The sequence below is a fragment of the Sinocyclocheilus anshuiensis genome, unplaced genomic scaffold (assembly GCF_001515605.1).
Source record: "Sinocyclocheilus anshuiensis isolate Anshui unplaced genomic scaffold, SAMN03320099.WGS_v1.1 scaffold1082, whole genome shotgun sequence".
NCBI classification, from domain to species: Eukaryota; Metazoa; Chordata; class Actinopteri; order Cypriniformes; family Cyprinidae; genus Sinocyclocheilus; species Sinocyclocheilus anshuiensis.
Window position 1 is genome coordinate 1795123 of NW_015542379.1, and position 13623 is coordinate 1808745.

At 39.1% G+C, this 13623-nt stretch overlaps 1 protein-coding gene across 1 annotated transcript in view; it reads right to left on the reverse strand.

The window, feature by feature from the left end:
* Window positions 1-8533, reverse strand: part of LOC107692519 (G protein-activated inward rectifier potassium channel 4-like) — a 22749-nt gene extending 14216 nt beyond the window's left edge. Inside the window, exon 1 of the mRNA XM_016491602.1 lies at window positions 8478-8533. The gene's annotated coding sequence lies outside the window, so the exon portion shown is untranslated. The remainder of the gene's footprint in view (window positions 1-8477) is intronic.
* Between the last annotated feature and the right edge of the window lie 5090 nt (window positions 8534-13623).

Below are 13623 nucleotides of genomic sequence, written 5' to 3' on the forward strand. Positions count from 1 at the left end.
TAGGAACAGCTGGTTTATCGCAAAGAGAGACATTTCCTGCAATGTCTGGGGAATGACCCACGTGTTTTGTCAACACACTGCAGTACCAGTGATGTCCAACAACCCGATCTACTCAAACACATGGGGGAGTAATGACTGGTGGGGGAGGAATAGAGCTCACGCTGCAGCAATGCATTTTACTACTCAGAAACGAGTCCATTCATCCATGTACTACAGTCAGGGTCGCGATTTTCGCTCTCTTCCCTTTTTCTTTTGTAGGAGTAAGCAATTCTGAAGAGTCATCAAAACAAAGTGAACAAGCCAGACTTTTGAATGGAGAAGACATACTGTAGTAGAAAGCTTTCTCCTTAGACTTTCCACCTTAGCAGTTCTGCACACAGCCAATGCAGTGTTCACTGCTGCCTACACTCTGAACAAGGACTTCTGTAGAAGCTGAAACATTAAAAATAAATAGTTAATTTGGAATGCCCTGCAACATCATGGTGAATATATAATAAACTGTATGTGTCTTTTTCATTGATGGCACTGTTTTTACAGGGCCTTAAACTAACATTTTGCCACACCTGCCAATGGCTTCAGACTGGAGAAAATTTACCAGCCATAAATATTTTTTTTTTACTAGCCATGAAACTGCATGTGCATTATTTGAATAAAAACAGGCAGGACAAACTGGGGAAAAACATCTAATTGGAATTATGAGTAGTAGTAGTAGTGATAGTAGTATTATAGCAATCAAAATTATTATTATCATTAGTTACTGGGCAACTGTCATGTAACACTGTTTCATCTCTACTAGTCAACACTGATTTTTACTCACGTTTGGCACTTGGGGAGCATTAATTTTTGGCCCTGGTTTTACACCTGTGAACAACTGCAAAAAGCACACCTGGAAATAATTAAGCTGAATAAAAATCCGGACCCATCACTCACTCTCACCACATTTATTTTAGCTAAATTTCGTGTGCAATGCTTGATGGGTAAATTTCCCTCTGCACTCTCTATGAAATACCAACCTACACTCTTTACTGATGTCGTTTACTTATGCACTTTACATATACACTTTCTACTTAAAGGCATAGCTCAGCGAAGAATGTAAAAGCTGTCATAATTTACTCTTCCTCATGTCCTTCAAAACCCACATGATTTACTTTATTCTGCTTCAAAATGAAAGATTTTGAAGGCAGCTCCCCATGTTTTTCCATGCAATTACCATGAACGGGAACTGAAGCTGTCAAGCTTTAAAAGGGCACCATGAAAGTATATAAACGTCGTCCAATTGACTTGTGTGCTGCAAGTTTCCAAAATAAAAAAAGATAAGTGTATTTGGAACAGACTAAGGGCCAGATTTACTAAACAGGGCAAAGTAGTGCGAAAGCGCAATTCCAAAACAGTGCAGATGGGCGTGGAAATTTCTGCGGGTGATTTACTGTCAATGCGCAAATTAAAGAACACAGATGCGACATCTAATTTTCATTATGACCAACGCTATCTACCAAGCGTAGCGCAAATTAGTGTAAAAATATTTTTGGATTCGGATAATAAATTCGGATTCTACCAGGCGCTCTCTGTTCTCTGCTGTGCCTCCTCTTAGCTACAACAAATGCAGTCATTTCAAGTGCAAAATCGTTGAAGACATGCTTTTTTTTCGGTGCTAAACAATGGCTTAAATACCAGTAATTTGACGAGCGGAAACGTTAGTAAATCGCGTTGCGTGATTAATTTTAATACTCTCCTCCCATAAATTTTGCGTCTGAAAAAGAAACTGTTAGAAATGCATATTCAATAAGATCATGTGCAAAAATAACTGTCCATGCCTTTTCAGCATTAATTCTTCACTGCACTTTTTAGTAAATTTAGTAAATCTTGACAGTACTATTTTAACGCCAAAAGACGGTTTGCGCTGGCACAAGCTCTTAGTAAATCTGGCCCTAAGTCATTATTTAGTGTAAAATATAGTACACAAGCCAGGGACAACTTTTATGATACTTTTGCACCCTTGTGAAGTTTGACAGCATTCGTTTTAGTTGCAAGGAAAAGGACAACAGCACAATTTTCAAAATATCATCTTCTGCATTCAACAGAAAAAAATAAAGTCATACGTATAGGGAATGCCATGTGGGTGAATAAATCATGATACATTGTATATTTTTGGGTGCACTATACCTACCAAACTAGAGGGAACTTCAGGTGCTTTGTGACAATTAAATCACAATATATAAAGTTGAAATAAATTAATTGAACCTGAAACAGAAAAATAAAAAAATTTGTTTGTTTACCTGCATGTCGTGTTACCATTAATGGAAATCAGAGAACCGCAAACATTCAATCAAAGTATTAGGGTCTACTTATGAGCGATTGGAATATACAGTACCCTCCGTTTGGACACTTCGTCAATGTCATCGCTGCAGCATCGTCTCCGGTGTGAGTGTGAATGTGTGCAGACGTGCATGCACGCACAGCGGAGAGAGCTGTATCTGAAACTGTTATGACACTTTGAGGTCAGTCGGGGCAAATTAGTTAAAATGCCCCTGGAACGAACAGCATCCAGCGCGGCTCGCTGCCAGCACTGCATTCACTCGCCTGCATGTGTGTTCAGGCGTGGAAATGTGTATGAGCGTCCCTATCGCTCTGAATGACACCAAGCCTTCAAGTAGACATCCTGTCCACACTAAGGACAATTAGCCTAATGAAAGCAGTGCGTCTCATCCTATCAGTGACAGGAATAGCAGCGGCTGAAACTAAGCCGGCCGCTGTCTTTGGAGCGCTGGCGCCATGACAGCGACCTTCCTTGCAGTCCTACACCAACACAAGTGATGCTTCAGGAAGTTCAGATGAACGGCCAAATCACACCCACTCCAGAAGGCTTTATAGGGTGTATGTGAATGCATACATCCCTGGTCCAGTGACACTCACTCAAGAGCGCTAACAAGGCCGTGCACTCTAGGCGGTCCTTACTCGATGTGTGTGTGTGTTTGCGGGTGGTGGGTTGTGTTAAGTAGAGAACAGGCTCTTCAACACTCTCTCCTGTGTTTATCAGATGGCCTGTCAGCTCCCTGAAGTGATTTGCAGCATTGAGTCTGCCAAAGCGAGCGCCATGTCGAACTGCCCTAATTAGCATTCCGGAATCACTGAATCACTGCCTCAACACGACCACTTAAAACACCTTAAGTTGGGGTCTGTCAATAAAGCGGAGCACAAACGGAAAATGCTAAATCCTTTTTCTTCAGGGGACACTTATAATCCAGTGATAATGGACTCTGATCTCTGGGGAATCTCTGGGAAATAATCAAAATGTCAGCACACGGGAGATGATGATGATTGGCGCAGGAGAATTGAGCACGTTCACTTGCAGGCAGATCCTCCTGAAGACAGGCCATCTGTTCTGCACAAACACACTGTAAATCTGAGTTCACTATACTGGAAATTAAAACCCTTTTTCTCTAAACTGAGCAAGGAGGTCTGAGATACCTATAAGATGCCATCCATTCACATTTTCATTCATGGGTCAACAACAAACAAGCGTGTCTATAATAAAGGAAAAATTGAGACTATACAATAAGGTTCTATTTGTTAACATTGGCCAACTACAATAGTTAACATGAACTAACAATGAAAAATAATTCCATTAAGCAACATCAGAGAACCATAAACATGTGAATGTGTTGTTAAATTACTGAAATATTAAATTACTGATTCATTAGTTTACTACTATAGTTAACATAAACTAAAAAAAATAAAAATTTTAATAATAATTATAAAGTTTCACATTAACTAACAATAACTAAGGGGACCTTATTATAAAGTGTTACTGATTTTATTTATTTATTTTACTCACTGTACACTAAAGGTTAAATATATATTTAGAATTAAAAAAAAAACATAAATTATTCATTTATAAATTACATTTATTTTGTAATTAAATTACGTAATCCCATTACACGTAAATAGTTACTCCCCAACACTGATCGCTACACTATTGAAAAGAGACAATGGAGCTTATGCTAATGGAGCTAATGTGATTGCACTGTAAGAAGCTTATTGACCTTGACACACTATTTGCATTTTGTTGCACCACGTAACTTTGAAAATGTTTGCACATATTTACAAGCAGTTTTGGAAAACAAAAATAGATCAAACTCATCTGAACAAATAAAATTCAGTTGTGGTTGCTTGACTGACACAGGAGATATGCAAGCAGAATTGCAAAAAGTACTTAAGACACTTTTAAGTAATGAAAAAGGCCAGGTGGAATGATTCTCTTCTGTCTTTGAAAGCATCACAGAACAAAAGTCTCACATTTCTACTATTGCAGCAGTGACCTGAGTTATAGTGCTGCATCGATCTGACATTGATCACCTTCTTGACTTCTGAATGACAGATGCAAACTCTCTCTCTCTCACACACACACACACACACACACACTGCAGTTTTTCACATTTCTTGTCTCTTTGCTGAACAGCCAAAGACATCCTATTTATTGCAGTGATTGGATGCTACTAAAACAAAGCAGCTGGCAAACTTTTGATGGTGTTTTTTGTAATATTTCTCCAAGCAAATTCTTTCATGCTTATAAATCAATACATGCTATATTTAGCAAAGGCGCGAGCTTGTTTTCTTTCAGATAAACATCAGATGCTCTCTGATTTGTTTGCATAAGTGTGCCGGTGGCACTGTGTGTATGCATCTCAACGCAAAAGCAAGGCCTGAATGTAACTACAAATCTGCCATTTAGCCATGCCTCTCGTTCCTTCATCTTCTCTTTTCATTATCTATTATGTTGGCTTTTATTGCACACTGTCAGTTACACACAGACTCCCGCACACACGGCCCGTAAGGCCTGCTGTGTTTATGAGGCAGAAGGTGAAGGAAAGATTCTCCGTTGCAGCGTGTGTTTTACGAGTGCTGGTTTAAAGGATGTGGCAGTATTACTTCCCACTGTGTTGCTAGTGTCAGCCCTATATGGCACAGAACTGCGGTCGCATTCGGTGACAGGCTGGAGTATAAAAAGAAGATCTACATTCAAATGTGATGCTTATTGCACACTGTCAGTTACACACAGACTCCCGCACACACGGCCCGTAAGGCCTGCTGTGTTTATGAGGCAGAAGGTGAAGGAAAGATTCTCCGTTGCAGCGTGTGTTTTACGAGTGCTGGTTTAAAGGATGTGGCAGGATTACTTCCCACTGTGTTCCTAGTGCCAGCTCTATATGTCACAGAACGGTGGCCGCGTTTGGTGACAGGCTGGAGAGTAAAAAGAAGATCTACATTCAAATGTGATGCTGCGTTCACGTGTTTGAGAATTACCATAACTCAGGGATTCAACGCTGAGCTCTTCACATCTTTAGATTCACAAATGATTTGTTTCTATGGCAACACCTAAAGGCTTCAAAATACCTAATCAATCAATTAATTCTCTGTAAACGAATACCTTGATATTCCATTGCGAAATATTAAAGAACAAACAAAGTGTACAAGCAGTGGTTATAATACCTTTAACTGTTGGAGCCGCGGTCGTTTTGGTGTTTTACATGCAAATCCAAGTTGACATGTCTGACAAAGATGTGCATGGTTAATATCCATAAACTCTGGATTTCTGTAAATTTATTTGAACTTAGCAAAGCTGTTTTTTATGGGTTATATATTATTTTATTTTGTAATGTCTTAAAGGTCTAGTTCCTTGCTTTTAGTTCCTGGTTTCCTTTCCTTGTGTGTTCTAGTCTTGCCATTGGTTTATTTGTCTTCATAAGTCTTAAGTCTTGTCTTGTGACTGGTTCATGTTTAATAGTCTAGTTAGTTTGTATATACAGTATAACGCTCATGTCTGTTGTGTCCTGACTATGGTTGTGTTTCTGTGGCTTTTCTGATTGTCTTTATGTTTGTATAGTTCTTAAGTATTTAATGTATTATCAAGATGTTTTCTTGTTCTTGTTTTTTAATCACAACATCACAATTAGGCAGAAGTAAATAAAAAATACATCAGAGTGAATATTAAATTATTTCACTATTTTGGCTTGAGTGCCAATTTTTTTTTTTCATGTCTCTGAGTAATATTTGCTAAAATTCTCAAACACTAGCAAAATATCCCAGGTGTGTTTTTTTTTTTTCCATCCTAATCAAAATATAGGCAAAACATTGTTTTGGCAATATTGCTGGTAGTAAGTAAGTAAGTAAGTAAGTAAGTAAAAAATAAATAAATAAGAGGAATTTATAGTATTTCTTTGTTTATAGAATTTGTTTATCTTCAATAACAATGTCCACTCTTTTAATCTTTGTAATATCTCATTAACAATAGGTAGTTCCTCAATGACATCATCTTTCAGGAAGTGACATCAGCTGATGGGAAAACAACAGAACAAACTTTAGTAAGTGCAATGAATTATGAATTCTGTGATTTATAGTGATATTAGTAGGTATAACTGCAAAAAAAATCTGTTCAGTTAGATTTTTTTTTTCAAAACAATATTAATATTACAAATATTATTTTTGACTGTTAACTTTAGTTCTTTATTTACATGGTTAGACATCCTGTTTTTCTCACCATTGTTTAAATATAAAGCTAAAACAAACTTGAATTACTTTAAATCTTAACAACATAGTTTAATATTTTAAAAATAATTTTTTTATTAATATATTAATATTTAAAAAATTTAAAGTGTAAAGTATACAGCATAACATGAATGACCAGCATAATATTTAATCTCAGACCTGTCCTTTAAACTGCTAGACACATACTTTCAAAGCATACAGATCAATGCAGCAGGAAGTAGAATTTCGCTCAATCCACAGCTGACATGACAATACTCTGAATGTATTAGACTGAAGTTTTATCTAATTACAACCAAGCAGATGGATTGCGCTCGAAGACTTTTCTGCTTGGATCTTACCTAACACAATACAAATGGAACACGCACTTTGGGAGCAAATGAGGTGCAACTTACTTCCATCTGATGCACGTCCACACGCACATCCACACAAACACAGTTATGTGTGCACATATCAATTTCTTTCAAGGTAACCCACTATCAAATTATGTGAGAGGACTTCACATCATGAGATCAACTAATCATTGAGTTTTCAAAAACCATTAGCCTACAGAATTATTGCTTGTGCCAAACCATGACTTCAGAGAAGCGTATTTCTGCTGCACAACCAGGCCTGCATGGGTTGTCTATGCTCGCTTTGCTTAATATGTCCACTGCTTAAGTGATAGCTCACCCAAACATTTAAAATTATGTCATCATGTCAACCTTTTGTCATTCCAAAATCAAAATATATATATGAACTAATTTCTTTTATGGAACACCTGTTGAAACATTTAAAGACTGTACTGGTCGCTCTTGTCCATGCAATTACAATGATTCAAGCTTAAAAAAGAACACAAAAGCATAATATAAACAGTCCATATGACACATGCACAGTATTCTGAAGTCATTCAATAACTCTGTGTAAGTAACAAAATAACATTTAATTCCACACTAATTGTAATTGTATTGACAATAGCAACAACAGCCTTCTAAATTTCTCCTTTTATATTCCATGGATGCATTAAAGTTTGAGGGAGTAAATGCATTTTGGCTAAAGTAATTCACAAAGATTCGTAATTTCTGTTGCTCCATGTGATAGAATTGGCAGTAAGTAATTGAGAAAGAATAACATTTAATTCCACATTAATTGTAATTGTATTGACAATAGCAACAACAGCCTTCTAAATTTCTCATTTTATATTCCATGGATGCATTAAAGTTTGAGGGAGTAAATGCATTTTGGCTAAAGTCATTCACAAAGATTCGTAATTTCTGTTGCTCCATGTGATAGAATTGGCAGTAAGTAATTGAGAAAGGCCTTTTGGTGTGACGCAGCTGTTTTGCTCAGAGTTAAGGGAATTGTCATGAAGTTAATGGGGTCAAAGGTCACATCATCAGAATCAACTGTGCGTGGCGACCAGAGACTTTAATGACATGTATATTCTGATAAACACTGACAATTCTGCAAATGGATTAGGCTGAATGCTTCTTATGTTTGCCTGCATTTAGATGCTTAGATGTGTGTGTGTGTGTGGGTCAGGCTTTGCCTGTATTGTAGGGAACAAATATCCCCACAAGGATAGTAAAACCTGAAATCACCTCTATTGTGAGCAACAGCCAACGATCCCCACGAGGAAAACAGCTTAATAAACATACTACATAATATCTTAGGGAAAATCTAAAAGGCTGAGAGTTTACGTTAAGCATAGGGTTAGAGGATGCAAAATATCATTGACTCGGTATTGTGAATGCATTTGCATAATGTTGTGTTTTAGTGGCAGTTGCATGTATATTTAAACATGACATGACTGTAGGTAAAGTGAAACCGTACAGCACATTTCTCACATTTGCTATTACGTATGCAAGCTGCAAGCAAACTCTATGAAAAATTCACAATCTCACACTCATTCCCTCTCCTTGAAGCGATGATCAAGCTGGCTTTTATTATCTTACCCTTTATCGAGCAGCCGCTGCTTTGTTCCCTGCTTTTCAGCACAGAGTTATCTGGAGACTCAAAGTGTGACAGGACCAGAGAGGCTAGGAGGAGGAAAATCTCTCTATGTGAGCAGTTTGTAGCTGCAGCCCCAGGCGAGAGAACTAATACCCCTATAACGAAGAATCAGAGAGAATCGATACGACGCCCATCAACACCAGCGACTTTCCTCTCTGAAAGTGTGCACCCAACACCATTTGGTTACCGCAAAAGCATCTCCACGTGAAAGCACGTGCAAACTCTCTCTTGCACACACGTGCATGCACACACATGCAACCGGCAGGCTTGCAAAACTCCTGCAATGCACTAAAACACGTGTCCCCAGGAACGCTGGCAAAAATGCCACCTTACATGCTGGAAGGCATTTTAGATCCATGGCATCCTGGACAAGGAGCAGACGCTTGCCGTCTCAATGAGACAAGGGTCACCTACGGGGTAATCCTGCGATCCCCACCGGCTCTCTGTCCCTCTCAGCATGCTCCTTCTCAAGAGGGACGGATGATATTAAGACCCATTCAATAGTGACCGCGTGACACAATTGCACTCAGCCGGGTAACGGATATTCTAGCTCCCTTTCCTCCCTCTCTTCTGACTTACCTTCATTCGAGCGCAGAGGTAGCTGTGCAGTGTCAAGGGAAGCATGTTAGGGCAGCTGCGCTCTGTTCTGACTCCAGCTCTGATGTGCTCATCTCAACTGCCTCACTGCCTCGGCTCACACAGCGCTCCACCACCTCCTTACCTCGCTCTCCTGGAGGATGCGAGTGAGAGAAAGAGAGAGAGGGAGGGACGTGAAAGTGAGCATGAGAGGATGTGTCCTCCCCCACAGCCCCCTGCTCCTCCATCTCCCCTCGCAGGATTTGTCCTTTCTGTACTTGCGTGTGCGTGGAAGCATCCTAGCGCACAGCGAGTTGGATTCTGCGGGCTGAGGTTTACGCAACTGCGCAAAAAGACTCGACGAGAGAGAGAAGGAATCCTACTAGACGTTCTGGATAATCAATTTCTCTCATTTTTTAGCTAAAGAACAGCCTGGGGGTGAGATACACCACAGTGCAGTAGGAAAACTGGAAGATACTGTACGTACAGAAGCAGAGAGGAGGCGCAAGGGACTGAGCAAAATAAAGTTGGAAATTTGCTTCTCGCCCCTCTGCAAGGTCGTCAGTAAGCAGATGTTTCGGGAGCACTATATCAAGGTTAAACATGTGGCCGTCTACCCACACACCTCCAACATGCGAATAAACTCTGATTTATGACTTTGCAGTCTCCCCACACACAGACGCACGCAGTCGCACATGTCGTAATACACATCATCTGCCCAACGGCAGTAGATTCTGTGACTTCTATTGGATCTGTTGACTCCCAGCCCATGTTTCAGTGTAGGCACAATATGGGATTGAGTTTTGGGCCACACATGGGATTCATATCAGTTAATTGTCCCTTGTCAGATCCTATAAGAGATTCATATGGGCTAATTCAGATAGGGCCGACATGGAAACCCATTTGGGGCCCAAACCTTAAGCCCAAATTGTGCCTACTTTGAACCCACCATGAAATGTTGGCTGAGAATGTCAAACCAACAAGTCCAGTATTAGATCATGGTGGGCATTGGCGTACGGGGCATCATGATGCAGGCAGCCCGAAACTTATGTGTGGGCCCCCTCTTGAATTATCATCCATCCACCCTTGACAAGGAGCATGCTGAGAGGGATTGTGGGGACCACAGGATTACCCCTGTCCAACTGAGATGACAAGCATCTGCTCCTTATCCACAATGCCATGGATCTAAAATGCCTTCCAACATGCAAATAAACTCTGATTTATGACTCTGCAGTCTCCCACACACAAATGCACACAGTCGCACATGTCGTAATACACATCATCTGCCCAACGGCAGTAGATTATATGGCTTCTATTGGATCATTTCACTCCCAGTTCTATTGGATCTGTTGACTCCCAGCCCACGTTTCAGTGTAGGCACAATATGGGATTGAGTTTTGGGCCACACATGGGATTCATATCAGTTAATTGTCCCTTGTCAGATTCTATAAGAGATTCATATGGGCTAATTCAGATAGGGCCGACATGGAAACCCATTTGGGGCCCAAACCTTAAGCCCAAATTGTGCCTACTTTGAACCCACCATGAAATGTTGGCTGAGAATGTCAAACCAACAAGTCCAGTATTAGATCATGGTGGGCATTGGCGTACGGGGCATCATGATGCAGGCAGCCCGAAACTTATGTGTGGGCCCCCTCTTGAATTATCATCCATCCACCCTTGACAAGGAGCATGCTGAGAGGGATTGTGGGGACCACAGGATTACCCCTGTCCAACTGAGATGACAAGCATCTGCTCCTTATCCACAATGCCATGGATCTAAAATGCCTTCCAACATGCAAATAAACTCTGATTTATGACTCTGCAGTCTCCCACACACAAATGCACACAGTCGCACATGTCGTAATACACATCATCTGCCCAACGGCAGTAGATTATATGGCTTCTATTGGATCATTTCACTCCCAGCCCACGCTTCAGTGTAGGCACGATGTGGGCTTGAGGTTTGGGTCCCAAATGGAATCAATATCAATTAATTGTCCCCTGTCAGATTCTATAAGAGATTCATATGGGCTAATTCAGATAGGGCCGATATGGAGCCCATGGGCAAACCCATTTGCCGGCCCAAACCTTAAACCCAAATTGTGCCTACTTTGGACCCACCATGAAATGTTGTCTAAGAATGTCAAACCAATGAGTCCAGTATTGGATTATGGTGGCCATTTGTGTAAAGGGCATCCCGTTTGTGCTGGCATGAATCTAAAATGGATTCCAACATGCAAATAAACTCTGATTTATGACTCTGCAGTCTCCCCACACACAAACACATACAGTCACACATGCCGTAGTACACATCATCTGCCCAAAGTCAATAGGTTCTGCGGCTTTTATTGGATTTATTGACTCTCATCCCACATTTCAGTGTAGGCACAATATAGGATTGAGATTTGGGCCCAAAATGGGTTTATACACAGGAGTCAGTGAATTAGCCCCAGTCAGATTAATTTGGGGCTAATTCAAATAGAGCCGACATGGATTCCATGGACAAGCCCAAACCCCAATACCTTATCATGCCCACATTGGCCCCACAATGTAAAATCAATGAGTTTAGTTTTGGATCACAATGGTCAATGGCGTAAAGTGTGTCCTTCTAGTGCTGGGGCCCCAAAACTTATATGTGGGCCTGGTCTTGACTATCCTGACTTAATTTGGGCGGTTTTACTCTTCATAGAAGCAGCAGATATTCCATTTTCACACATTTCCAATGCTGCACTCACTCGCATTGATGTATTTACACAGGAATCCAATTGCGGAAAACAATATGTCACGTCCTTGAATGTGGTTCATTGATTCATGTGCACAGTGGACCCAATATACAATGTGCACTGATTGACATGCTGGAGGGCCAGTATAAAAGAGCCTGTGATTTGTAGAAATATTTGTAATATCACTTCTGAAACAGATTTACACTTTGGTACACTTTAAAATTAGCCATTTTTAATGGTTTTCAGACACCTAATTGCATGTTATTTATTTAATTGAAGATGTATGATAACATATATTTATATTAAATACAGTTGTTTGGATGTTTTTGACCCACCTACGTATCTTTAATTTTATAATTACTTCTATTGTCTTTGAAATAAGTTACTGCTGAATGTACTGACAAGCATTTATGCTAAACTAACATATACTATAATGTACTTTCTATTGAAAATTGTGTCTTGTATTTAAAAATATTTGTAAATGCACATTCGCAATGATAAAGTCACACTTGATATATTTAAGTTTAAATGTAATATCAAAAAACACACTGCAGTTAAACTAATAATTAAGTACTTTTTATGTGCTTTAGTGTTTAGTTAATCAGCACATCAAAATAAGTGCACTTCTTTAAAACATGACCAACTATTATCAAAATGCAATATTTAAAATGTATTTTAAAGTAAAACCTTTAATTTAAATTATTTCAAAGTGCAATTTGTTGTGTACTTAAGTGTGTTAAGAAACATAGTCATGGAAGTGTCTCTCTTTAGGTACACTTAAATAACTTTTTTTCATTAATATTGTATTATCAGCAAGTATTGTTTTTTTCCCTCTTTAATAAACATTTAATAATTAAAGTGCACATGCAATATAGTTAAGCACTCGTCTTTTCACAAGAGACAGGGCTTAAATTGCTTCAGTTTATTACTTTTCGCTCACTGTGAGCTGACTTGTCTAGTTTAATTGTCAATTGTATGCTTTAAAAAACAGTACGATATAATATATAATAGCATCATTTCCGTGTCTATGAGCAAGGATGGTAAAATGTAGGTTGCATACTTTAGAGGATTCTGTGCCAGTCGAGCAGCTGCCTTTGAAGTGAATGAGAACGCTAGCAGACAATTATAGGGCTGGTTGGGATGCTCAAATGAACAGAGCAATGTTATAGTGCATATTAAGCATTATACTTAAGTAAGCACACTTACATTATTTCGTGTGTGCATCACATTTAAGAGTCTTGTAAACTCAAAATAGTTTTCTGTTTTGATCAGCAGCTATGCTTTGAGAACAAACAGTGGATGAATACACATCACAGTGCTTCATTTATATATCTCTCTTTTTAATGTGTGATAAAGCATTACTTGATGCCGCATCAATCAGCTGACCCTGTAATTGCAAAATCAATAAACATTTTCAATGGGTTATCAATCCAATCTTGAAAGTGTAATCAAAAGCTTGGTCCTTCATTATTCCAAGCTTGTTATTTATTTATTTATTTATTTTTCCTCACTGAATCACTAAGAGACTTGAGAGGAAGGTTATAGAGATGTGAGAACAGAGGAAATAAAGACAGCAGATCAATGCAGTATGTCATAAATCTTTAATTCTTAATTTCAGTAGGTTAGGACAGGCCAGTTTTAATCAATGCAATCTCTATCAGTGTGTAAATTATGTTTAAAAAATGCGAAGTGCTGTTGAAACATTCCCTAATATGTCGAAATAAAATAATTTAGTAAATGTACTTTTCAAGACTGAACCAGCATTTGGTTTCATTCACATTCTGAC